The sequence below is a fragment of the Delphinapterus leucas genome, chromosome 5, assembly GCF_059928025.1.
Source record: "Delphinapterus leucas isolate spDelLeu-1000000601 "Yukka" chromosome 5, BTC_Dleu_Yukka2, whole genome shotgun sequence".
In the NCBI taxonomy this organism is placed as follows: Eukaryota; Metazoa; Chordata; class Mammalia; order Artiodactyla; family Monodontidae; genus Delphinapterus; species Delphinapterus leucas.
The window spans coordinates 84,695,441-84,723,367 of NC_143133.1; positions in this window are offsets into that span (position 1 = coordinate 84,695,441).

The following is a 27,927-nucleotide window of genomic DNA, read 5'->3' on the forward strand; positions in this document are numbered from 1 at the left end:
AAAATACAAGAAACGTTTAACAAGGATCTAGATGAACTAAAGAGCTAAAAAACAGGGATAAACAACACAATAAATGAAATTAAAAATTCTCTATAAAGGATCAATAGGAGAATAACTGAGGCAGAAGAATGTATCAGTAACCTGGAAGATAAAATACTGGAAATAACTACTGCAGAGTAGAATAAAGAAAAAAGAAAGAAAAGAATTGAGGACAGTCTCAGAGACCTCTGGGACTACATTAAATGTACCAACATTCAAATTATAGGGGTCCCAGAAAAAGAAGAGAAAAAGAAAGGGACTGAGAAAATATTTGAAGAGATTATAGTTCAAAACTACTCTAATATGGGACAGGAAATAGTTAATCAAGCCCAGGAAGCACAGAGAGTCCCATACAGGATAAATCCAAGGAGAAACATGCTAAGACACATATTAATCAAACTATCAAAAATTAAATACAAAGAACAAATATTAAAAGCAGCAAGGGAAAAACAAGTAACACATAAGGGAATCCCCATAAGGTTAACAGCTGATCTTTCAGCACAAACTCTGTAAGCCAGAAGGGAGTGGCAGGACATATTTAAAGTGACGAAAGAGATAAACCTACAACCAAGATTACCTTACCCAGCAAGGATCTCATTCAGTTTGGACAGTGAAATTAAAAGCTTTACAAACAAGCAAAAGCTAAGAGAATTAAGCACCAACAACCAGCTTTACAATAAATGCTAAAGGAACTTCTCTAAGCAGTAAATACAAGAGAAGGAAAAGACCTACAATAATAAACACAAAACAATTAAGAAAATGGTAATAGGAACATACCTTTTGAGAGCTACCTTAAATGCAAATGGATTAAATGCTCCAACAAAAAGATAGAGACTGGCTGAATGGATACAAAAACAAGACCTCTATATATGCTCTCTACAAAAGACCCACTTCAGACCTAGGAACACTTACAGACTGAAAGTGAGGGGATGGAAAAAGATATTCCATGCAAATGGAAATCAAAAGAAAGCTGGAGTAGCAATTCTCATATCAGACAAAACAGACTTTAAAACAAAGACTTTTACAAGAGACAAAGAGGACACTACATAATGATAAAGGGATCAGTCCAAGAAGATATAATAATTGTAAATATTTATGCACTGAACATACTAGGACCTCAATACATAAGGCAAATACTAAGAGCCATAAAAGGGGAAACTGACAGTAAAACCACCATAGTAGGGGACTTTAACACCCTACATTCACCAATGGATAGATCATCCAAAATGAAAATAAATAAGGAAACACAAACTTTAAATGATACATTACACAAGAAGGACTTAATTGATATTTATAGGATATTCCATCCAAAAACAACAAAATACACACTCTTCTCAAGTGATCATGGAACATTCTTCAGGATAGATCATATGTTGTGTCAAAAAACAAGCCTTGGTAAATTTAAGAAAATTGAAATTGTATCAAGTATCTTTTCCAACCACAATGCTATGAGACGAGATATCAAATACAGGAAAAAATGTGTAAGAAATACAAACACAGGGAGGCTAAACAACACACTACTTAAGAACCAAGAGATCACTGAAGAAATCAAAGAGGAAATGAAAAAATACCTAGAAGAAAATGACAATGAAAACACAACTCCCCAAAACCTGTGGGATGCAGCAAAAGCAGTTCTAAGAGGGAATTTTATAGCTATACAAGCCTACCTTAGGAAACGAGAAACATCTCAAATAAACAGCCTAACCTTACACCTAAAGCAATTAGAAAAAGAAGAACAAAAAAACCCCAAAGTTAGCAGAAGGAAAGAAATCATAAAGATCAGATTAGAAATAAATGAAAAAGAAATGAAGGACACAATAACAAAAATCAGTAAAATGAAAAGCTGGTTCTTTGAGAAGATAAAATTCATAAACCATTAGCCAGACCTACCAAGAAAAAAAGTGAGAAGACTCAAATCAACAGAATTAGAAATGAAAAAGGAGTAAAAACTGACACTGCAGAAATACAAAGGATCATGAGAGATTACTACAAGCAACTCTATGCCAATAAAATGGAAAACCTGGAAGAAATGGACAAATTTTTAGAAATGCACAACCTTCTGAGACTGAACCAGGAAGAAATAGAAAATATGAGCAGACAAATCACAAGCACTGAAATTGAAACTGTGATTAAAAATCTTCCAACAAACCAAAGCCCAGGACCAGATGGCTTCATATGCAAATTCTATCAAATATTTAGAGAAGAGCTAAGACCTATCCTTCTCAAACTCTTCCAAAATATAGCAGCGGGAGGAACACTCCCAAACTCATTCTACAAGGCCACCATCACTCTGATACCAAAACCAGAAAAAGACATCACAAAGAAAAAAAACTACAGACCAATATCACTGATGAACATAGATGCAAAAATCCTCAACAAAATACTAGCAAACAGAATCCAACAGCACATTAAAAGGATCATACACTAAGATCAAGTGGGGTTTATCCTAGGAATGCAAGGATTCTTCAATATACGCAAATCAATCAATATGATACACCATATTAAAAAACTGAAGCAGAAAAACTATATGATCATCTCAATAGATGCAGAGAAAGCTTTTGACAAAATTCACCACGCATTTATGATAAAAACCCTCCAGAAAGTAAGCATGGAGGGAACTTTCCTAAACATAATAAAGGTCATATATGACAAACCCACTGCCAACATCATCATCAATGGTGAAAAACTGAAACCATTTCCAATAAGATAAGGAATAAGACAAGGTTGCCCACTCTCACCACTATAATTCAACAGTTTTGGAAGTTTTAGCCACAGCAATCAGAGAAGAAAAAGAAATAAAAGGAATCCCAATCAGAAAAGAGGAAGTAAAGCTGTCACTGTTTGCAGATGACATGATACTATACATAGAGAATCCTAAAGATGCTACCAGAAAACTACTAGAGCTAATCAATGAATTTGGTAAAGTAGCAGGATACAAAATTAATGCACAGAAATCTCTGGCATTCCTCTGCACTAATGATGAAAATGTGAAAGAGAAATTAAGAAAACACTCCCATTTACCATTGCAGCAAAAGGAGTAAAATATCTAGGAATAAACCTACCTAAGGAGACAAAAGACCTGTATGTAGAAAATTATAAGACACTGATGAAAGAAATTAAAGATGATACAAATAGATGGAGAGATATACCATGTTCTTGGATTGGAAGAATCAACATTGTGAAAATGACTCTACTACCCAAAGTAATCTACAGATTCATTGCAATACCTATCAAACTACCACTGGCATTTTTCACAGAAGAAGAACAAAAACTTTCACAATGTGTATGAAAACACAAAAGATCCCGAATAGCCAAAGCATCTTGAGAAAGAAAAACGGAGCTGGAGGAATCAGGCTCCCTGACTTCAGACTATACTACAAAGCTACGGTAATCAAGACAATATGGTACTGGCACAAAAACAGAAATATACATCAATGGAACAGGATAGAAAGCTCAGAGATAAACCCATGCACATATGGTCACCTTATCTTTGATAAAGGAGGCAAGAATATACAGTGGAGAAAAGAGAGCCTCTTCAATAAGTGGTTCTGGGAAAACTGGACAGCTACAAGTAAAAGAGTGAAATTAGAACAATCCTTAACACCATACACAAAAATAAACTCAAAGTGGATTAAAGACCTAAATATAAGGCCAGACATCATCAAACTTATAGAGGAAAACATAGGCAGAACACTCTATGCCATAAATCACAGTAAGATCCTTTTGACCCACCTCCTAGAGAAATGGAAAGAAAAACAAAAATAAACAAATGGGACCTAATGAAACTTAAAACTTTTGCACAGCAAAGGAAACCATAAACAAGATGAAAAGACAACCCTCAGAATGGGAGAGAAGATTTGCAAATGAAGCAACTGACAAAGGATTACTCTCCAAAACATGCAAGCAAATCATGCAGCTCAATATCCAAAAAACAAAAAATCCCAATCTAAAAATGGGCAGAAGACCTAAATAGATATTTCTCCAAAGGAGATATACAGATTGCCAACAAACACATGAAAGAATGCTCAACATCATTAATCATTAGAGAAATGCAAATCAAAACTACAATGAGATATCATCTCACACCGGTCAGAATGGCCATCATCAAAAAATCTACAAACCATAAATGCTGGAGAGGGTGTGCAGAAAAGGGAATCCTCTTGCACTGTTGGTGGGAATGTAAATTGATAGAGCCACTATGGAGAACAGTATGTAGATTCCTTAAAAAACTAAAAATAGAACTACCATACGACCCAGCAATCCCACTACTGGGCATATACCCTGAGAAAACCATAATTCAAAAAGAGTCATGTACCACAATGTTCATTATAGCCAGGACATGGAAGCAACCTAAGTGTCCATCAACAGATGAATGGATAAAGAAGATGTGGCCCATATATACAATGGAATATTACTCAGCCATAAAAAGAAATGAAACTTAGTTATTTGTAGTGAGGCTGATGGACCTAGAGACTGTCATAGAGTGTGAAGTCAGAAAGAGAAAAACAAATACCATATGCTAACATATATATATGGAATCTAAAAATAAAAGAAAATGGTCAGAAGAACTTAGGGGCGAGACGGGAATAAAGATGCAGACCTACTAGAGAATGGACTTGAGGATACGGGGAGGGGGTAGGGTAAGCTAGGACAACGTGAGAGAGTGGCATGGACATATATACACTACCAAATGTAAAATAGATAGCTCGTGGGAAGCAGCCACATAGCACAGAGAGATCAGCTCCGTGCTTTGTGACCACCTAGAGGGGTGGGATACAGAGGGTGGGAGGGAGGGAGATGCAAGAGGGAAGAGATATGGGGACACATACATATGTATAACTGATTCACTTTGCTATAAAGCAGAAACTGACACACCATTGTAAAGCAATTATACTCCAATAAAGACGTTAAAAAAATAAAGAATAACTAGAAAATCCAAAAAGCTAAATAATGGTCAAGGTCACATATTTTACTAAATATTAAACCATATTATAAAGCTACTATATTTGAAACACTGACACTGGCACATGAGTAAACAAAAATTCCATGAGGAAAAGAACATAGATCATGTCAGCATGACATCACCAAGATGGTGAAGTAGGAGACTCCAGACTCTGTTGCCCCACAAATATCAAAAAACTGAAAAGTGTGAACAAAAGCAGCTCTGGGATATCTCAGAACTCCACTTAAGAAACTTCACCAACACAGAAGAATAAAAATTCTGAGACTAATCACACAAAAAGAGAAGGAGAAACAGCTTCATTTTGCCAGTATCATCCCATCTCCCTGGCTGGCACTCCTCAGGAAGGAACTACCTGGCTCAAAAGAGTTCCCTTCATTAAGAAAGGGAGCACGAGGTGAACCACCAGCTTCCCCAGCCTTTCAGGACATAGCAGGAAGAGTGTGCTTAGGTTACACCCCACCTAGAGACCCTGAGACTCAGCAAAGCTGAGATGAACAGGGATGGGTTTAAACAAGTAGAGCAGGGGCTACCAGTATCAGCCATTCAGTGGAAGTGACCACAGTTCCCAGTGACTTGCTATGCAGAGCACCCAAGCACTGAAAAAGCCAACAGCCAGAACCACCACCACAGAGCCCCTGCAGATTTCACCGCTTTTTGCCTCACTGATATTCATATTTGTAGACACTACTAAGTCCTTCCCTGGTCTCTCCCATAAATCCTGCCTGAGCCTGAGATCCACACTTGCAGCTAGCTGAGGCCTCTGCCACTGCATGCGTGCAAGACGCCAGCCTATACCCTAAGGGCTGACCCCACTGCAATGTGCGCACCTGGCACTAGCCCTCTAGCTGTGCACTTGTATGTTGCTGGCCTGAATTCTGTCACCAGGCTTTACTGCCATATGCACACCTGTGGTGACATCCTGCAGCCATGGAAGTGCATGCAGACAGGCAAGGCTCCCACAGCTACTTATGGGTCTGAATTTGATCCTATTTTCAGTCACTGGCCTGCACCACTAGGCTTACATGCTGTTAGCCCCCTCCATCTATACACTTGCATGAACCCCACAAAGCTATCAGTAGATTTCTCAGAAACTTTATAGGCCAGGGGAGTGGGATGGTATATACAAAGTGCTGTAAAGATTTTTTAAATGCCAACCAAGAAAAATTTACCCTGCAAAGTTGTCCTTCAGAAATGAAGGTGATATACTTTCCCAAACACAGGGTTCATCACCACTAAATCTGCCTTACAAGAAACGAGTTCTTCAAACTTAAATAAAAATACATTAATTTGTAATATGAAAACATATGAAAATACACAACACATCGGTAAGTGTAATTATACAGTCAGATTCAGAATAATCTAATTGTGAAATATGGTGGTGTGTTAATCACTGAACTCTATAGCTGTAAAAAAATTTTAATGGGTACACAATATAAAAATATATAATTTTGACTTCAATAATATAAAATTTAAGGAGAGTAAGAGGTTAAAGTTTTTGTATGTAATCGAAGTTGTTATCATCTTAAAATAGACTGTTATATCCATAACAGGTTTTAAAGTAAGCCTGAGAGTAACCAAAAAGCAAAAGGGTATAGTAAACACACACAAGGTAAGGAAAAGGGAATCAAAGTATACCATTATGAAAATCATCAATTCACAAAAGAAGACAGTAAGGAAGAAAAGGACAAAGGAATTAAAAATAAGTTAGGGCTTTCCTGGTGGCGCAGTGGTTGAGAGTCCGCCTGCTGATGCAGGGGACACAGGTTCGTGCCCCGGTCCGGGAAAATCCCACATGCCGTGGAGCGGCTGGGCCCGTGAGCCATGGCCGCTGAGTCTGCGTGTCTGGAGCCTGTGCTCCGCAACGGGAGAGGCCACATCAGTGAGAGGCTCGTGTACCGCAAAAAAAAAAAAAAAAAAGTTAGAAAACTATGAACAAAATGGCAAGAGTAAGTCCTTACCTACAAATAACTATTTGAAATGTAAATGGATTAAATCCCCCAGTCAAAAGGCATAGAATTCTGAATGGATTAAAAAATAAATAAATAACAAGGCCCAACTATATTGTGCCTATAAGAGACTTACTTCAGCTTCAAGAATACACACAGTCTCAAGATGAAGGGATGGAAAAAGATATTGCAGCAAGTGGACACCAAAAAAGAGTATAGGCAGGTATATTTTATCAGATGAAATAGAATTAAGGTAAAAACTGTAAGAAGAGACAAAAATGAGAAAGGGGTCAATTCATCAAGAGAACAGTTATAAATATATATGTAGCCAACATTAGAGCATCTAAATATATTAGGCAAGTACTAACAGATGTGAAGGGAGTAACAGACAATAGTGCAATAATAGAACTCTTCAATACCCCACTTTCAACAATTAATAGATCATCCAGACAATCAACAAGGAAACACTGGACTTGAACCATGCTTTAGGCCAATAAACCCATCAGACATATACAGAACATTCCTTCCAACAGCAGCAAAATACACATTCTTCTCAAGTGTACATGGAACATTCTCCAGGAGAGATCATATGTTAGGTAACAAGTCTCACTCAGAAAATTTAAGAAGGCTTGCCAAATGTCATTTCCGACAACAATGATACAAAACCAGAAATTAATAATAGGAAGAAGTGGTGCTAAGAAAGAAGTTTATAGCAACAAATACTTGTATTAGAAAAAAAGAAAGACCTCAAACAACCTAACTTTAAAAAAAAAAACAAAACCTAACTTAAAAAAAAATTAGAATATGCTAAGCCCAAAATTAGCAGAAGGAAGAAGATAACAAAGGTCAGAGCAGAAATAAATGAAACAGAGAATTAAAAACACTAGAAAACAGTATGGTACTGGCACAAAAACAGAAATATAGATCAATGGAACAGGATAGAAAGCCCAGAGATAAACCCATGCAAATATGGTCACCTTATCTTTGATAAAGAAGGCAAGAATATACAACAGAGAAAAGACAGACTCTTCAATAAGTGATGCTGGGAAAACTGGACAGCTGCATGTAACAGAATTAAATTAGAACACTCCCTAACACCATACACAAAAATAAACAGAAAATGGATTAAAGACTTGAACCTAAGACCAGAAGCCATAAACATGTAGAAAAAAATCATAGGGTAAAAAAAACTCTTTGACTCAGTCTTGGCAATTATTTTTTGGATATGACACCAAAAGCCCAAGCAACAAAAGTGAAAATCAACAAGTGAGACTATATCAAATTAAAAAGCTTCTGCACAGCAAAGTAAACAATCAATAAAAGGCAACTCTTTCATTACAGAAGAGGAGAAATATTTACAAACCGTATATTGGATAAGGGGTTAATACACAAAATATATAATTTATATAACTCGGTAACAAAAATACAAACAAAACAAAAATGGACAGAGGACTTGAATCCATCTTTCTCCAAAGATGACATACACATGGCCAAGAAGTATATGAAAAGATTCTCATCATCACTAATCATCAAGGAAATGCAAATCAAAACCACATTGGGATATCACCTCACACCTATTAGAATGGCTATCATCAAAAAGATAAGAGACAAGTGTTGGCAAGGGTGTGGAGAAAAGTGAACCCTCATGTACCATTGGTGAGAATATAAATTAGTACAACCACTATGGGAAACAATATGGAGGTTCCTCAAAAAATTAAAAATAGAACTACCAAATGATCCAGTGATCTCACTTGTAGGTACATTTCCAAAGGAAATGAAATCACTATTGTGAAGAGATATCTGTATTCCCATGTTCATTGCAGGATTATTCACAATAGCAAACACATGGAAACAACCTATGTCCATCAACCAATGAATGCTGAAGAAATGAGGTCTATATATACAACAGAGTATTATTCAGCTATAAAAACAAGAGGAAATCCTGTCATTTGCAACAACGTGGATGGATCCTGTGACATTATGCTAAGTGAAATATGTCAAGCAGAGAGAAAAATACTGTATGACCTCACTTGTATGTGTATTCTAAAATCTTTGAACTCATAGAAACAAAGCAGAATGGTGGTTGCCAGGGGCTAAGGAGTGAGGGAACTAGGGAGATAGTAGTCAAAAGGCACAAACTTTTAGTTATAAGATGAATCAGTTCCAGCCATTTAAGGTACAGCATGGTGACTACAGTTAACAATACTGTATTATATACTTGAAAGTTGTTATGAGAGATTTAATGTTCTTTCCATAACAACAATAACATGAAAATTTTGTGAGGTGAACGATGTGTTAACTAACCTTATTGTGGTAAACATTTTGCAGTATATAGATACATCCAATCATCACTGTACACCTTAAACTTACACAATATTATTATTGCAATAAAACTGGAAAAAGAAAAAAACATAACCAAGCATTCTTCTGATTTCTCTATCATCCTCCCTTTAACTGTGCTACACACTCATCACTGGCAGCACAAAAGAGTTTGAAAAAATCAGAGCAAGGGTCTCAGAAGTTCCAAAAGCCCAATCCGACCTAAAATAACCAAAATCACTATGAGCTCCAATGCCACCTCCTCTAGGTTCCTTTTAATTGAACTAGTGGATACTTTATTGTCACTGTTTGTAAGAATATCACTTAGAGAAAAAACAGATTGGTACCTTACTTTAAATTTTTTCCACATTCTGTGCATCTTCTTTTATCGTACAAGATCCATCGTCTCAATCCTTTTTCCCAAAGTTGAGGTTATAAGATTTTTGTCCTGTTAGGAGAATCCTCTGTGCATAAATGTACAGTTCATTCAAAGGGCATTATTAAGCAGTGGAATCCTCATGACAAACCCAATGACATGCTCTATTTATGGAGATGAATCTCTGAGAATTCTCCTTCTGTTTCAACCTTGTCCTTCATCTTCACAATTATAAGATGCCTTCACAGCTATCTTCTTCTTATAATTGACATCTCATATAAATTATTCACTGTATTGGTTTTCTACTCCTGCCATAACAAATTACCACACATTCAGCAGCTTACACAGAACAAATTTAGTGTCTTGCATTTCTGTAGGTCAGATCTTAGGATGTCTGCAGGGCTGTTCTTTTCTGAATGCTCTAAGGAAGAATCTGTCTCCTTACCTTTTCCAGGTTCTAGAGATCACCTACATCCCTTAGGTTGACTTCTCCTTCCCTCATCTGCAAAGCCAGCATCATGAGATGTCTTGGACCCTCCTTCCATTGCCACATCTAGCTCTAATGCCAGCCAGGAAAGATTTTTGCTTTAGAGGGCTCATGTGATTAGATTCGGCCAACTGGATAATCCAGGATAATTTCCCATCTCAAAATCCATATCCCTACTCATAACTGCAAAGACCCTTTGATTCTTTGCCATGTAAAAACAACACAGGTTCCAGGGATGTACTTGAACATTTTTAGGGGTTTAATAAAACCCAGATGCCAGATTCTACACATATATTAAAAAACTTTGATAAAATTCAACTTATATATTTATAAACAATCTCTTATATTTCTATAGACCAGTATGAAAAATTTCCTTCTGATCAATATGCACTCAATATAACTTAACATTTGATTTCAAATAAAACAGTAACATTTTATAAGAAAAGCAGAAGTTGTTCAACTGGTGTTATTAAAAAGTTTATTTGGAAACAAATACATTTATACCCTCATTTTAGAAATCATTAGAATGAATGAAGATGTAAATTATAGTAAAATGATCAAAGGGAAGGCTGGCTGCATCTGGCTGTCTGCTTTGGAAGCTCAGGGATGCCTTTCTTTCCATTTTCAGGGATAATCAGTCCCTGAGGGACTGTCTTATGATAACTAAACAGTGGAGACTGAAGGAAAAAAACAGGTTGCAATTTTATTAATTAAAGTGAGAAATAAAGTTGTCATAAGACTTGAAAGTCAGAACTTATGTCAGATCAAGCAGTAGATCTTCATGCTCCAGTTATGCTACATGGAAGTCATGTTATTATCTGTAGTCACTTTGTTGTAGTAATAAATAATTTTCCCAGTGTCATGATACTCACAGACTATATAAGCATCCGTTTTTAGTTTTATTGTAGGATACATGCCTGGGATTCCCAACACCAACACAGGTGAGTTTAAAGTGGAAAAAAAAGAGGCTTGAAAATAACTCAAATCATTGGCTCCAGAGTGGCAAATATCCATTCAGTTCAAATTCCATCGAATATGAAATATTCAAGTGGTTTCACAAACTATGGGTGAGGAGGAGTGAGAAAAGTAGTCCTTGGTTGAGCACAGCATATTGGAGCCAATATGGACAAGGCAAAGCCTGGAAATAGATGTGTAAATTAACCAAATATGAGTCTCTTTAATAATGCTTATAATGTAGAGTCATTACTACTTTTCTTTTTAATCACCTGCCATGTTGTCAGTCATACTAAGACCACTTTGTCATAACATAGCCCACATAAACATCCCTTGAGGTTTGCAGTGGCACATTTCAATGCACAGTATCTGAAAGTCAAATGGATGGTTGAGATGCAGTTTTAATTTTTCATCTTCTCAATGGCTTCTTGCCCCTGAGGGATTTTAGCCTCTGTCTTTTTTTGTGGTACGCAGGCCTCTCACTGTTGTGGACTCTCCCGTTGCGGAGCACAGGCTCCGGACGCGCAGGCTCAGCGGCCATGGTTCACGTGCCCAGCCGCTCCGCGGCATGTGGGATCTTCCATGACAGGGGCACGAACCCGTGTCCCCTGCATCGGCAGGCAGACTCTCAACCACTGCGACATCAGGGAAGCCCTAGCCTCTGTCTTTGAAGGCCTTTTTCTGCTCTTCTTCACTTTGGATAGTGTTAGTTAAATTAGTGTTACTTTCCTGGACTCTAAGCCTATCTTGGGAAAGGATCTTTCACTCAACCCTTACAAATTCAGAAATAGAATTTCCAAGCAATTTAAGAGGCTTCTTCCTTTTTTAAGACTCTCAACCTTAATAGGAATTACATTTTAAAATGTCTGTCTAAATTTAAGCAGTTGATACTAACAATATGTATAATGCTACTATTAGCAAAGCTTTTAATATAGGTCTAAGCAGGCCTCTAGTTTTTGCAAAGTATTATGCTCATGTAAGATAATAAAAAATGCAATTATTAAAAAAGTGGACATTTTTCTTAGTTTGTCCACTCTTTTGGAATAAAATCTGGAATGTGACAGGCACTGGGGAAATTTAATATTTATACCTAAGAGAAACTAGAGTAGTGTAGGACAGAGAATTATTTTTATAAAATTGTTTTTACTCGTAGTTTGGGGAATACAAGTACACACATGGGAAGCTCAGTTGAAGAGGTAAATGTTTCTGATGATAGTGTGCTTTTCTATTCAGCATGACTGCTTGGGGGAGTAAGTTATTTTGAAGTATATAAAAGCATCATTAGATCTAACAGTGGATAATTTCTAAAAATAAATGCCTACTTTTTGTGGTTCATATGCTCACCCTAAGCAATAAAATTGAATTTGAGAACTTCTATAGTGTTAAAATAAATGAGCTCTTTTGTTTATTTTTTGTTTTTCTTTATTGTCCTTGGCTCCATGGCGAAATGCCATTCTTCTGGAATCTTGTTTCTTCAGCATTATCTAAGGTCAGTTTTAGAAACTACGTAGAAAGTTTGAAGAAGCATGAATCAAACAGTAAAAGTTATGGTGTCAGAGGAAATGAGATGATTTTGTACTTCCTGAAATCTAAAAGAGGTTTATAGCTTTTTCTATTGTAGCAGTTTGAATTTGATCACTTAATTACAGTACGATGTTCTTAGAAGAGGTACATTAACCAAGAGAGAAAAACCAAAAGAGTTTGTGTGGTGTTTAAAACTTTAGAAGGATAATTAAAATGAATGAGTCACCATAAGTCATTCTAACTCCCAAGTTGCTCAGACCCTTCTCCTGACATATTAACAGAGTGGCAGGAAAAATAGCCTGTTTCTGAAGAGATTTTTCCTCTTCCCTTCAATTTTTCTATTTACATTCTCACATTTAGCTTGTCAAATCAAATGGATTAGAATTAAATTGTAAATGAGGCTTTTATTTTCCTCCTAAAGAAGAATGACCATGGTTTAAAACATGTTCACTTATTTAGCACATTATGTAATAAAATTGGTTTAAAAGCTACATTGAGGCATATTCCCTAAACAATCTTTTTAGGCTAAAGAAAAAAACTGTTATCTTCTTCCTCTAGTAAAATTCTCTTAATTTTTCAATACATTTCTTTCAGCTTATGTTCTTCAATTTGTACAATGAAGAATGGAGCTGCATGTGCTCAGAAAACATCTATAATTAATAATTTATCAAATTCATTGGATGAAATAGATCTAAAGATGAAATAGGAAACAAAACCTTGTTCTAGTATCCAATCCAAACTCTTCAATAACACAACCATTTTAAATTTGGAATTTGTGTTGACACTTTTCATAAAAAGTATTTACTTTTTTTATTTTTAAATGAACCCAGAAAACTTAGACCAATATTCCAAAGAACTAAACCTTTCTTTCCTACAGTTGAACAATAACAGAAATTTTTGTATTTCCAACTTTCCTTAAGTAGTTTGGAATATTGAAATAACTATAAAATATTTAGAATATTTCATTCTTCTTTTTCTTTTTAATTCAATAGAAGGGCTGTCTACATAAAGATAGAAAAATGATAATCCTGGTTGTCACTCCACAACTACTGGAGTAAATTATAAAAGATGAAGAGAATGAGGTCAAGATGGCAGAGTAGGAGGATGTGGAGTTCACCTCTTCCCACAGGGGCAACAAGAATACATCTACAATGAAATAGTTCTCACACAGCACCTGCTGAACACTAGCAGAAGACCTCAGACACATAAAAGGACAAGAAAAGATCCCCACATAACCAGGTAGGACGAAGAGAGAAAAGGAAATAAAGGAGGACGTGAGCGGGATGGTACCTGAGTCCCTGTGGGGAGCTGAAGGAGAAGAGAGGTCCCCATACCCAGGAATGCCCCCTCACCAGCAGTGAGATCAGTTGGGACAGAAGGGGAGCTTCAGGAGCTATTGGAGGAGAGTGCAGTAACCTGTCTGTGCCAGACAGGACAAGGTGAGACCTCACAGATGGTCCATGCCACAGCCCTGTGCTCCTAAGCCTGAGACAGGTGTCCACTGGTGCAGATGGGGGCTGGGTGCTGGAACATGGGATTTGGAGAGCAGACCTGGGAAGAGGACTGCTGTTGGCTTTGTGGAGAGAGACTAAGGGGACAGGAGTGAGGAGCACTGCAATCAGGAATACTCCTGGAGGAATCCCAGACCACCATAGAAGCAAAGTGCCATTGTTGAGTGACACGCAAAGGGTAGGGCCACCATGACAGCTTCTCTCCCCACACACCAGCCCCTGCCTCCACAGGCACTAGGAGGGGCTCCCACTGGAGCATGCTAGCAAGCCCCAGGCAATCGCCGCCTCCTCCCCCTCCCACCTGAGTGAGCACATATGCCCCAGTCAGTCACCACCTCTGCCCCCTCTTGCCTGGGTGGGGAGTGGTGCCTGTGTGTGGCCCACATGCAGAGGTGGGGCTGAAACCAAAGGTGAGCCCCAGGAGCAGTGCAACAAAGAATAGCTGAAAACTCTCCTTGCCACTGCACAAACCATGGATTAAACCCCCGTGACTGGCTCGGTAAACTCAGCACCTGTGGAACATCTGAATAGATGAGTGCTCCTGCAACTGAGATAGGTCTAGCTTTAGCAGCTGTAGACTTTGTAAGCACATACACAGGGGGGTTGGGCCAGGTCAGAGCTGCCTCCATAGCACCTACAGGGGCTCCAGATCCATGATCACTGCAATCCTGGCACCTGACTTCAGTGGATCTATGCTGGTGGCCTGGTGAAAACAATGCCTGAGTGACACCAGGGCCAACTGCTGGCATACTGATGGTTAAGGTGGGGCTGAGAGCAGTGCCAACAACAGAGTAACTTGTGAGCTCACACAGTGGGTGAAAGGCAACACAACAGAGCATGCTCACAGGTGAACAGCTCCAGAGGAGGAATACTCAGGGGCTTCTCTCACAGTGGGAGTGCTCCAATTCTGCATACCTCATACCACAGGTCAGAAATACAGCTAAGAAACAGATTTTGGGGCCTCTACTCCAACAGCAAAAGAGCAGACCCTGCCCCTGAAAGGGCAGTGACAACCACAGAGCAAAGGGCAGGCCCTGCTCAATATCCAGGGCAGGTTCTAGTCACCACAAGACCAGCCAATCCCCCTAATAAGGGCGTATCTGCCAGCATATACAGAGGGAAGAGGTGGCAGACAACCATACCAAATACAGCCCTCGCACCAAAAAAAGAAAATAAAAAATCACACCCACGCAGGCTACACAGGGACGTTCCTACATACAAATATCCCTCCAAGACAGTATGAGGGTCTGGCATCAGGAAGAAGAACCCCCAGAGCAGTTAGCATTGAAGGGCAGTGAGGCTTGAGTGCAAGAGCTCCACAGGGCTAGAGGAAACAGACTCCACTCACTGAGGGTGCACACAAGGTCTCACATGCACTGGGACCCAGCACAAAGCAGTACTTCCATAGGAGCCTGGGCTAGAACTACCAAGGGCTCTTGGAGTGTCTCCTGGGGAGGTGGGGCTTGGCTATAGCTCACCATGGGGGCATGGACACAGGTAGCAGAGGCCTCAGGGAATATTAATTGGCATGAGCTCTCCCAGAGGTCCCCATTTTGGCACCAAGACCCAGCCACACCCAAGTGCCTGCAGGCTCCAGTGCTGGAATGCCTCAGGCCAAGAAACCAGCAAGACAGGAACAGAGCCCCAACCATCAGCAGATAGGCTGCCTAAAGTCATACTAAGCTCACAGTCAGCCCCAAACATATCCCACAACATGGTCAGCCCACCAGAGGGACAAGACCCAGCTCCACCAATTAGAGGGCAGGCCCCAGTCCCTTCCACCAGGAAGCGAGCACAAGTCCCTGTAACAACCTCACCCACCAGAAGCAAGAGGAACTACAGTTCTGCAGCCTGAGTAAAGGAGACCACAAAAGGTAAGTTAAACAAAATGAGATGACAGAGAAATATGTTGCAACAGAAGGAACAAGATAAAAACCCACAAAAACAACTAAATGAAGAGAAGAGAGGCAAATCTACCAGAAAAAGAATTCAGAGTAATGATAATAAAGATGATCCAAAATCTCAGAAAAAGAAAACGGGCACAGATCAAGAAGATACAAGAAATGTTTAACAAGGAGTTAGAAGATTTAAAGAACAAACAAACAGAGATGAACAACACAATAACTGAAATGAAGAATACACTAGAAGGAATCAATAGCAGAATAACTGAGGTAGAAGAATGAATAAGTGAGCTGGAAGACAGAGTAGTGGAAATCACTACCACAGAATAGAATAAAGTAAAAAGAATGAAAAGAAATGAAGACAGTCTCAGAGACCTCCGGGACAACATTAAACACAGCAATATTCACATTATAGGGGTTCCAGAAGAAGAAGAGAAAAAGAAAGGGACTGAAAAAATATTTGAAGAGATTATAGTTGAAAAATTCTGTAATATGGGGAAGGAAATAGTCACCCAAGTCCATGAAGCACAGAGAGTCCCATACAGGATAAATACAAGGAGGAAAACACTAAGACACATATTAATCAAACTAAGAAAAATTAAATACAAAGAAAAATTATCAAAAGCAACAAATACCATACAAGGGAATCCCCATAACGATATCAGCTGATTTTTCAGCAGAAACTCTGCAGGCCAAAAGGGAGTGGCACAATATATTTAAAGTGATGAATGGGAAAAAACTGCAAACAAGAATACTCTACCCAGCACAGCTCTCATTCATATTTGACAAAGAAATGAAAAGCTTTACAGACAAGCAAAAGCTAAGAGAAGTTAGCACCAGCAAACAAGCTTTACAATGAATACTAAAGGAACTTCTCTAGGCAAAGGAAAAAAAAGAGGCCACAACTAGAAACAAGAAAATCACAAATGGGAAAGCTCACTGGTAAAGGCAAACATACAGTAAAAGTAGGAAATCATCCATAGAAAAATATGATATCAAAACAAGATGTGGCACATATATACAATGGAATATTACTCAGCCATAAAAAGAAACGAAATTGAGTTATTTGTAGTGAGGTGGATGGACCTAGAGTCTGTCATACAGAGTGAAGTAAGTCAGAAAGAGAAAAACAAATACCGTATGCTAACACATATATATGGAATCTTAAAAAAAAAGAGGTCATGAAGAACCTAGGGGTAAGAAGGGAATAAAGACACAGACCTACTAGAGAATGGACTTGATGATACGGGGAGGGGGAAGGGTAAGCTGTGACAAAGTGAGAGAGTGGCATGGACATATATACACTGCCAAACATAAAATAGATAGCTAGTGGGAAGCAGCCACATGGCACAGGGAGATCAGCTCGGTGCTTTGTGACCACCTAGAGGGGTGGGATAGGGAGGGTGGGATAGGGAGGGTGGGACGGAGGGAGATGCAAGAGAGAAGAGATATGAGAACATATGTATATGTATAACTGATTCACTTTGTTATAAAGCAGAAACTAACACACAATTGTAAAGCAATTATACTCCAATAAAGATGTTAAAAAAAAAAAACAACAAGCAACCATGAGAAGAGGAGAGTACAAATGCAGGAAAGAGGAACTGTATTTTAAATTGAGACCAGCAACATAAAACAACCATATATACATATATATATATATATATATATATATATACACACACACACATATATATATATATGAGGTTTTGATATAGCAGTATGTACATACTGCTACATCAAAATCTCAAAACCTCATGGGAAATGCAAACCAAAAATCTACAAGGTACACACACAAAAAAAGAAAAAGCAACCCAAACACAGCACTAAACATGGTCATAAAACCACATGAGAAGAGAAAAAAAGAGGAAGGGAAGAAAAAGACCTACAAAAATAAACCCAAAACAATTAAGAAAATGGCAATTGTAACATACATATTGATACTACCTTAAATGTAAATGGATTAAACACTCCAAGCATAAGACATAGACTGGCTGAATGGATACAAAAACAAGACCCGTATATATGCTGTCTATGGGAGACCCACTTCAGACCTAGGGACACATACAGACTGAAAGCGAGGGGATGGAAAAAGATATTCCATGCAAATGGAAATCAAAAGAAAGCTGGAGTAACAATATTCATATCAGAAAAAATAGACTTTAAAATAAAACAATGTGTCAAAAAACAAAGGACACTACCTAATGAGTAAAAGATCAATCCATGAAGAGTATATAACAATTATAAATATATTTGCACCCAACATAGGAGTACCTTAATATTGAGTTATCCAAAAAGTTCATTCAGGGTTTTCCATAAAATGTTATGGAAAACCCCAAATGAATATTTTGGCCAATCCAATACCTAAGGCAAATTCTAACAGCCATAAAAGGGGAAATCAACAGTAACACAATATTAGTGGGGGACCATTCCACCAATGGACAGATCATCCACACAGAAAATTAATAAGGAAACACAACCCTTAAATGACACATTAGACCAGATAAATTTAATTGATATTCATAGGATATTCCATCTGAAAGCAGCAGCATACAGTTTCTTCTCAAGTGCACACCGAACATTCTCCAGGATACATCACATCTTGCCTCACAAATCAAGCCTTGGTAAATTTAAGAAAACTGAAATCATACCAAGCATCTTTTCTAATCTCATAGTGTTGTGGTAAGAAATCAGAGGACAAAGAACTGGAAAAAGCACAAATATAGAGAGACTAAACAATATGTTACTGAACAACCAATGGGTCACTGAAGATATCAAAGAGGAAATCAAAAAATACCTAGAGACAAATGATAATAAAACATGACAATCCAAAACCTATGGGATGCAGCAAAAGCAGTTCTAAGAGGGAAGTTTATAGCAATACAATCTTACCTCAGGAGACAAGAAAAGTCTCAAATAAACAACATAACTTTACACCTAAAGCAATCAGAGAAAGAAGAACAAACAAAACTCAAAGTTAGCATAAGGAAAGAAATCATCAAGATCAGAGCAGAAATAAATGAAATAGAGATGAAGAAAACAATAGCAAATATCAATGAAACTAAAAGCTGGTTCTTTGAGAAGATAAACAAAATTGATAAACCATTAGCCAGACTCATCAAGAGGGAGAGAACTCAAATCAATAAAATTAGAAATGAAAAAGAAGTTACAACAGAAACCGCAGAAATACAAAGCATCCTAAGAGACTACTACAAGCAACTCTATGCCAATAAAATGGACAACCTGGAAGAAATGGACAAATTCTTAGAAAGGTATAACCTTCCAAGACTGAACCTGGAAGAAATAGAAAATATGAACAGACCAATCACAAGTACTGAAATTAAAACTGTGATTAAAAACCTCCAACAAACGACAGTCCAGGACCAGATGGCTTCACAGGCACATTCTATCAAACATTTAGAGAAGAGTTGACACCTATCCTTCCGAGATTCTTCCAAAAAATTGCAGAGGAAGGAACTCTCCCGAGCTCATTCTACAAGGCCACCATCATCTTGATATAAAAATCAGAAAAAGATATCACAAAAAAAGAAAATTACAGGCAAATATCAATGATGAATATAGCCAAAAACCCCTCAAATAAATAACAGCAAACCAAAACCAACCACACATTAAGAGGATCATACACCATGACCAAGTGGGATTTATCCTGGGGATGCAAGGTTTCTTCAATATATGCAAATCAATAAATGTGATAACACATTGTGATAACCACATTAACAAAATGAAAGATAAAAACCATATGATCATTTCAATGGGTCCAGAAAAAGCTTTGGAGAAAATTCAACATACATTTATGATAACTCTCCATAAAGTGGGCATAGAGGGAACATACCTCAACATAATAAAGGCCATATATGACAAATCCATAGCTAACATCATTCTCAATGGTGAAAACCTGAAAGCATTTCCTCTAAGATCAGGAACAAGACAAGGATGTCCTCTCTTGCCACTTTTATTCAACATAGTTTTGGAAATCATAGCAATGACAATCAGAGAAGAAAAAGAAATAAAAGGAATCCAAATTGGAAAAGAAGAAGTAAAACTGTCACTGCAGACAACATGATACTATACATAGAAAATCCTAAAGATGCTACCAGAAAACTACTAGAGCTCATCATTGAATTTGGTAAAGTTGCAGGATACAAAATTAATACACAGAAATCTCTTGCATTTCTATACACTAACAATGAAAGATCAGAAAGAGGACTTAAGGAAACAATCCCATTTACCATCACATCAAAAATTATAAAATTCCTAGCAATAAACCTACCCAAGGAGGCAAGAGAACTACTCAGAAAACTATAAGATACCGATGAAAGAAATCATAGATGACACAACATACGGAGAGCTATAACATGTTTTGGATTGGATGAAGCAATACTGTCAAAATGATTATACTAACCAAAGCAATCTACAGATTCAATGAAATCCCTATCAAATTGTCAATGGCTTTTTTCACAGAATTAGAAGAAAAAAATTTACAATTTGTGTGGAAACACAGAAGACGAATAGCCAAAGCAATCTTGGGAAAGAAGAAAGGAGCTGGAGGAGTTAGGCTTCCTGACTTCAGACTATCCTACAAAGCTACAGTCATCAAAACAATATGGTACTAGCACATAAACAGAAATATAGATCAGTGGAACAGCATAGAAAGTCCAGAGATAAACCCAAGCATCTATGGTCACCTAGTCTATGAAAAAGGATGCAAGAATATACAATGGAGTAAAGACAGTCTCTTCAATAAGTGGTGCTGGGAAAACTAGACAGCTACGTGTAAAAGAATGAAATTAGAACACTCCCTAACACCATAAACAAAAATAAACTCAAAATGGATTAAAGACCTAAATGTAAGGCCAGATACCATAAAACTCTTAGAGGAAAACATAGGCAGAACATTCTCTGACTAAATTGCAGATCTTTTTGGATCCACCTCCTAGAGTAATGAAAATAAAAACAAATGTAAACAAATGGGACTTAATTAAGCTTAAAAGCTTTTGCACAGCAAAGGAAACCATAAACCAAATGAAAAGACAACCCACAGAATGGGAGAAAATATTTGCAAATGAAGCAAGCAACAAGGGATTAATCTCCAAAATATAAAAACAGCTCATGCAGCTCTATGTCAAAACAAACAAACAGCCCAATCAAAAATTGGGTGGAAGGTCTAAATAGACATTTCTCCAAAGAAGACATACAGATGGCCAAAAAGCACATGAAAAGATGCTCAACATCACTAATTATCAGAGAAATGCAAATCAAAAATACAATGCGGTATCACCTCACACCATTCAGAATGGCTGTCATCAAAAAGTCTATGAACAATAAATGCTGGAGAGGGTGTAGAGAAAAGGGAACCCTTCTATACTGTTGGTGGGAATGTAAATTGGTAGAGCCACTATGAAGAACAGTAAAAAAAAAAACTAAACTTAAAAAACTAAAAATAGAGCTACCATATGATAAAGCAATCTCACTCCCAGGCACATATCCAGTGAAAACAATAATTCAAAAAGATACATGCACCCCAATGTTCACTGCAGCACTATTTACAATAGCCAGGACATGGAAACAACATAAATGTCCATTGACAGAGGAATGGATAAAGATGTGGTACATATATATGATGGAATATTACTCAGCCATAAAAAAGAAAGAAACAATGCCATTTGTAGCAACATGGATGGACCTGGAGATCATCATATTAAGTGAGGTAAATCAGACGGAGAAAGAAATATATGATATTGCTTATATGTGGAATATAAACAGATAATACAAATGAACTTATTCACAAAACCGACTCACAGATTTTGAAAACAAACTTATTATCAAAAGGGAAAGCTGGGGGGGAATAAATTAGTAGTTTGGGATTAATATTTACACACTACTATATACATAAAATAGATAACGAACAAGGACCTACTGAATAGCACAGGGAACTCTACTCAATATTCTGTAATACCATATATGGGAAAACAATCTGAAAAACAGTGGATATATGTATATGTATAACTGAATCACTGCTGTACACCTGAAACTAATACATTTATAAATCAACTATAACCCAATATAAAAGTGGAATTTTAAAAAGTAACAAAAAAACTAAAAGAAACTAAAAAATAAAATAAATGCTCAAGTCTCTTACTTCTTATCAAGGATGAAAATACCCATTGGGAAACTGGAAATAGCATTTGTGTCCATTATATTTTCTCCTCTGTAACTGAGGCAAACTGTACACTGGTAGTCAACAATTTCTCACAGATCCTCTAGTTTATAAACAGCAATGTCACCAGTGAGGTGACGTCAAAGGTGGGTGGCACATTTTCTAGATCTGAGCCATAAAGAAGCTATCCATCTTTTTAGGACATCTCAACTTTTGAAGAAGGCATATAGAAATATAGAGATATCTCTATCTATATATATTTCCTTGATGTACGTACATATAAATATACCTGGATAGACAGAGAGATAATTTCCATACACACACACACACACACACACACACTAAGCAAAAGAGAGACAGACCGGAGACCAAACAGTTCATCTGTATCACTGCCTTAGGAGTGAGTAACTTGCAATACTGTGCACTCTTTTTCTCTGTATCTAAATCATCTTGTGTTATTGGATAAGAGACTGATTTGGCTAGAGTAAGAGAAACCCAGTTGGCTCCCTGATGCTTCTCGTGTGAACATATTGTCTTACACCTGCTGAATATTACTTCATCCTGTTTTTTTTTTGTAATAGCCCTTTAACCACAGAATTAATAGTGTACTCAGAGGTGGACAAATAGAAACTAAGCACACATTATTCCAAACTGTTATTTCTCTCACATTGTCTTGAAGGCATTTCACATTTTGGGACCCATAACTGGCATATTTGTCAAGTAACACATGATCAAGCAGAATTATAATTCTCTCTCTGGTATCTGGTGTGGTTACAGTTTCCTTATGAAATACGCATGCCTTTGGAGAGAGCCTAAACAGTAAATATAAATGACTTTTGTGTGATTTACTCTTTCTTTTTATGATTCTTTTAACATGGTGTATTAATATAGATTATTATGAATATGAATGTGGGTTGGTCCACAGAAATGAGACTTGACTGTACTTCAGAATAAAGAGAAAAATATTATAGAAAATATAATCAGTGTTTAGTGTATGTGTTTGTGTATGTGATTCCCTGAAAATCCACAGAAATATAGAATATACAAGAGAGTCTGTGTAAGGAATAAAGATGTGTCTGGAAGCCCTTCAGGCAACTGAGCTAGACACAAAAAGAAATTAATGTACTTTAAATTCCATTTATATAATCTATTATTAATTATAACTTACAATAATATAAATAAAATTATCAATTGAAGTATGTAATCTGTAATTAATGTGTGCAATCTGTTATTAATTTTCCTCAAATATTTAATGTTTTTTCTATAATTATTCTGCTTCTAGTTTCTAGTGATAGACATAAACATAAAAGACAGTGGTCCTCAAGGAGATCTTAGTCCAATGGAAACTTGGGACTGTAGAAGCAGATGAAAAAGAAAATATTAACATAGGTTAGAATCTGATCCAGTCAATGCAAGTCAGTGACTACTAGGGAATTACAGAAGTTCCTAAAATTCTGAGACTCTAGTATAAGCATGATTATAATCCAGATTATCCCATCTATCAAAAAGTCACCAAGGAATTAACCATATTCAGACAAAGCTAATTACATGACATATGAACCTTTTAGCCACATCATTAGAAGGTTAGAATATCATGGTCTCTTAGTTTAACTTTGGGCTGCTTCTTATGAGATAGGTTTTTGCATCTTTGTTTCCCCTATGTTCTACTTCTGCTCATTTCAGTAAAATTCTGAAAGAAACAAATAAACACAGTGCTTATGTTGGTTAATACTAACTTTACTAATAAATATTTGCATGCTACTCCAGTGATCACATGCTAATTTTGCTAAACACTGAATACCAAATTATTCAAGTAAGTTAATAACCAATCATCCAGCATGATCCTAATTAGTTTGTGAACTTACCTACAACTGAGATATCATACTTGGAATGGAAGCACCTGCTGAACCCTGTGATGAGCTTTGGCACATCTCCAATATTTAATTAAACTGTCATCTTTTATTACACCTGTGTAAAGCATCTAAATCTTGTTCAAGTTAATGCTAAAAGTATTTTGAAGCCAAACCTATGATTAAAGTTTTTTTTTTTGTAATTTACAATGTTTTCCAGCTTGTGAGGGTGTTTTGTTCTTTTTATGGTTAAAGTTTGGCTAAAATAAATTTGACTAAGTTTGACTAATAAATTTGACTAATTTGACATTTGACTAAAATAAATTCACTAAGCATATCTATAAGTAATTTTTAACATCTCTTAATTTGCCTATGTGTTCATGAATATTTTTATGAAGCATATATAATATTTGGAATAAAATATAGTATTTTCTTATCCACTATATTTTCTTAACCAATGGTCCTTTTTAATTCATTGAAATTTCTATCAATTGTTTTATGGTAATAGTCCCTTGAAAAAAGTTAATTTCCATTTGCTATTCCAGACCTGGTGGTGACAAGGAGAGTAAACTAGTTGAAGCCTTTTCTGGAAGATGAGACAGGCAGTCTCAACATTTCATAGGAGATTTGTGTATAACTCATGAATGTGCAAATTTTCCCACTGCAGAGTACACTTGTGTTAAATAGAGTACTTGTAGATGACATTTGTGGCAGGTGAATAGCTCTTAATGTGTTCTAAAATGTAAAAGATACCCTATTATGATCTGATTTTTTAAAACATATATTGCCTGTTTTTCCTTTCCTTAATGTTAGAGTAATGAGTACTGTATAATTTAAAATGCACTTAAATGTATGGTATCACCTAAGTTGATGTTACACATAAAAAGAAAAAGAAGAGGATGAATAAATCTGTTACCTGTATAAATAGTATGAGAATATAAAATTTCCTAAATCCCATAAATGCCAGTGCCAAAATATTGTAAATGTATCACACAAATGCATTTCTTACTTAGAAGGAGCCAGGCTTTTCCAGTTTTAAAATGTGACTCAGTAGAACCGGTACTCTCAGAAGATATACTTTGGTATCCAGCAGTAAATTGCTTGATTACTGATTCAAAAATGACTAGAAAATATGGAACTGTTCCAGCTTCAACTTGCCATTATAAAGAACATCCTGAGGCATCAGTAGCTTTGATTTTGGGGGAAATTTTTAAACTGTAAATTTACTACCATTTGTCTGAAATTGCTTACCTTTGTAGTATCTTTTATCTAGGACAAGGGTATGAATGAGATGCTACCACAAATTAGTACGCTCATTTGCCATTCAGTGTCTCCAGATACAGAGCATTTTTTACCAATTAAAATAAATTAATAAACAATACAAATTATTTGGTACTTAATTATGTAAGTATATATAATTCAATTTATTAAATTTCTATATTTTCTAGATAGTAATAACTCTAGATCTTTAATAGTTAATTTGCTAATCATCATTTCCACTGACTTTTCTAAGACATGTAATTGTTCAGCAGACTTTCAAGAAACCAACAGGCTGAAACCAAATACTATGTGTATAAGAAGGCAAATAATATATATTATCAGTGAATGAATGCAAGAATTAATAACACATGGATACTTAGGGTTTACACTCACTTCAGTAACTAATCTACACCAGATTTATTTTATTACAAGTGATGGAATCTGCTATTCTGTTTCTGATGTACAAATCTTCTTACTTCATCATAGGAAAGCAGGAAAAGTAATATGGTACAAATCAGAGTTATTCTCAAAAAATATGTGGTAATATTGTAAGATTTCCTCACTTCATAACAACAGATCTTAAAAGAGACACACTGCTGGTAGATTCTAGCTAACTAGGGTACAATTAAAACAATTTTAAATAAAAATTATAATAAATTTTAATTTATGTAATAGGGTTTATAAAATCCCCAGGAACAAATTCATGATATATATGTCTTACTATAACACTGGCACAGCTTTCCCCAGTTTTGCTTCTAATTAAACATTTCTCATATAGAAAACAATGATTCCTGTTATATATTATATTTATAATTCAGTAATTAACATTGAGATTATCTGTAATATTTGAAATTTTTTTTCTTAGATTTCCTTTGCATCAAATCAATGAAACATAATACATTTTAATATAATATTTAGTTTATCTAGATAATATTTAAGGAGAAAAAATCTATAATTAAAAAAAACATCCTTTTTTTGCACGATTCAATTAACTGTTAATTGGTTATTGCCTACAACCTGAATTTTGGAATTTCTTTTAAAACGTCAACATTAATTTCATAAAACTATGTCCACATTTGTTCTATCCTTATCTATATACTTGCTTACACATGGTTGAAACTAGTTTATTAAACACTTAAAAAGAACTATTTTCTGTCTCAAAAGATTTTAATGGTTGTTTAAAAAATAAATAGTACTGTCTCTACACAGAAAGCTATGTTGTAGCAATTAGTCAAATAAAAGACCAGCAAAATTTCCTGACTTATTCTAATCAACAGAATCAACTGAATACTTCGGTGCATCAACCATATACCCACCTTTGAGACAAGTCATTTATGCCTGCGTTGGAATACTGGCTATTAGCACCTCACAATTTAATACCTACCAGGGAATTGCCTCGGAAAGTGAAAGGGAGCTGCCTTACCCAAGTTCACACTCCTCGCTTGGGATAGCACTCATCTAATGATCATCAGAAGTGAAAGTAAAAAGCCCCAGCTCCTGCCTCAATTTGAGACATTTCTGATGGGTCTTCCCAACTCCAGGGATCCCTGTGGGATATACTAATGTCATTGTTGAGACTGTATTGAGATTTTCTTCCCTCCCTACAATCCTGCTTCCTTCACTCCATCCTCACAGATGTTATTCCCGAGGTATCCCCAGATACTTTCTGCACAGAAATCTCTGCCTCAGTATGTTCCCAGACCACCCAAACTAAAATGCCTTCTGTGTTGAATAAGAAAATAAGAGCAGATGTGGAGGCAGAGCTGACCCTCAGAGTTTTCCTTACTGGAGAAATGAGTGTGAAGAGAAGCGCTGACATTTTTCCTGAGGCAGAACAGTTAAGTTAGATCCAACCATAGAAAAAATAGGTAGAGGTCCTCCACTTCAACTGGTAACAACAAGAATGTAAATCAGCATTCTGGAGGCAGGGAAACATGAGTCAAGTGAAGAGACGGAGGAAGTACCAAATTAAAAGCTTATATATGTCCATGCCACTCTCTCACTTGGTGGGAGGGAGGGAGACGCAAGAGGGCAGAGATATGAGAACATATGTCTATGTATAACTGATTCATTTTGTTATAAAGCAGAAACTAACACACCATTGTAAAGCAATTATACTCCAATAAAGATATTAAAAAAAAAAAGCTTAGCGCCAGCCTTCTCAGGGTTCACGGAGCTGAGCATTCTTTCCTCCACACTACGAAATATTGACATAGTGGATTTTCTCATTCAAAATAAAAATCAATTTTACAAGAAGAAGGTGCCTATATTCCATAAAGGCAAGTAGAAATCACACTTGGTTTAAAAAAATTCTCCATAGTTCGGAAAAGGCTCACAGTTTTTCCGTTAACACTTGTTACTCCATCATTCATTACCTAGTTGGCAACCTCTCATAGCAGATGACAAGGGGTTAACAATAACAGAACATAAAATTTAGAAAATATTAGCTTTTATTTTCTTCTCAGTGAATTTAGAAAAATACTCTTTATGTGAATTTAATAGAAGAACATCTATGTGCAGCAGAAGCATAGTTTGAGAGCCCCTAGCTTAGTGCAGACAAGCTTCCTAATGAGAAAAAGCAGTGAGAAGAGTTAGAATAGCTTGGATGTTTGATTTATG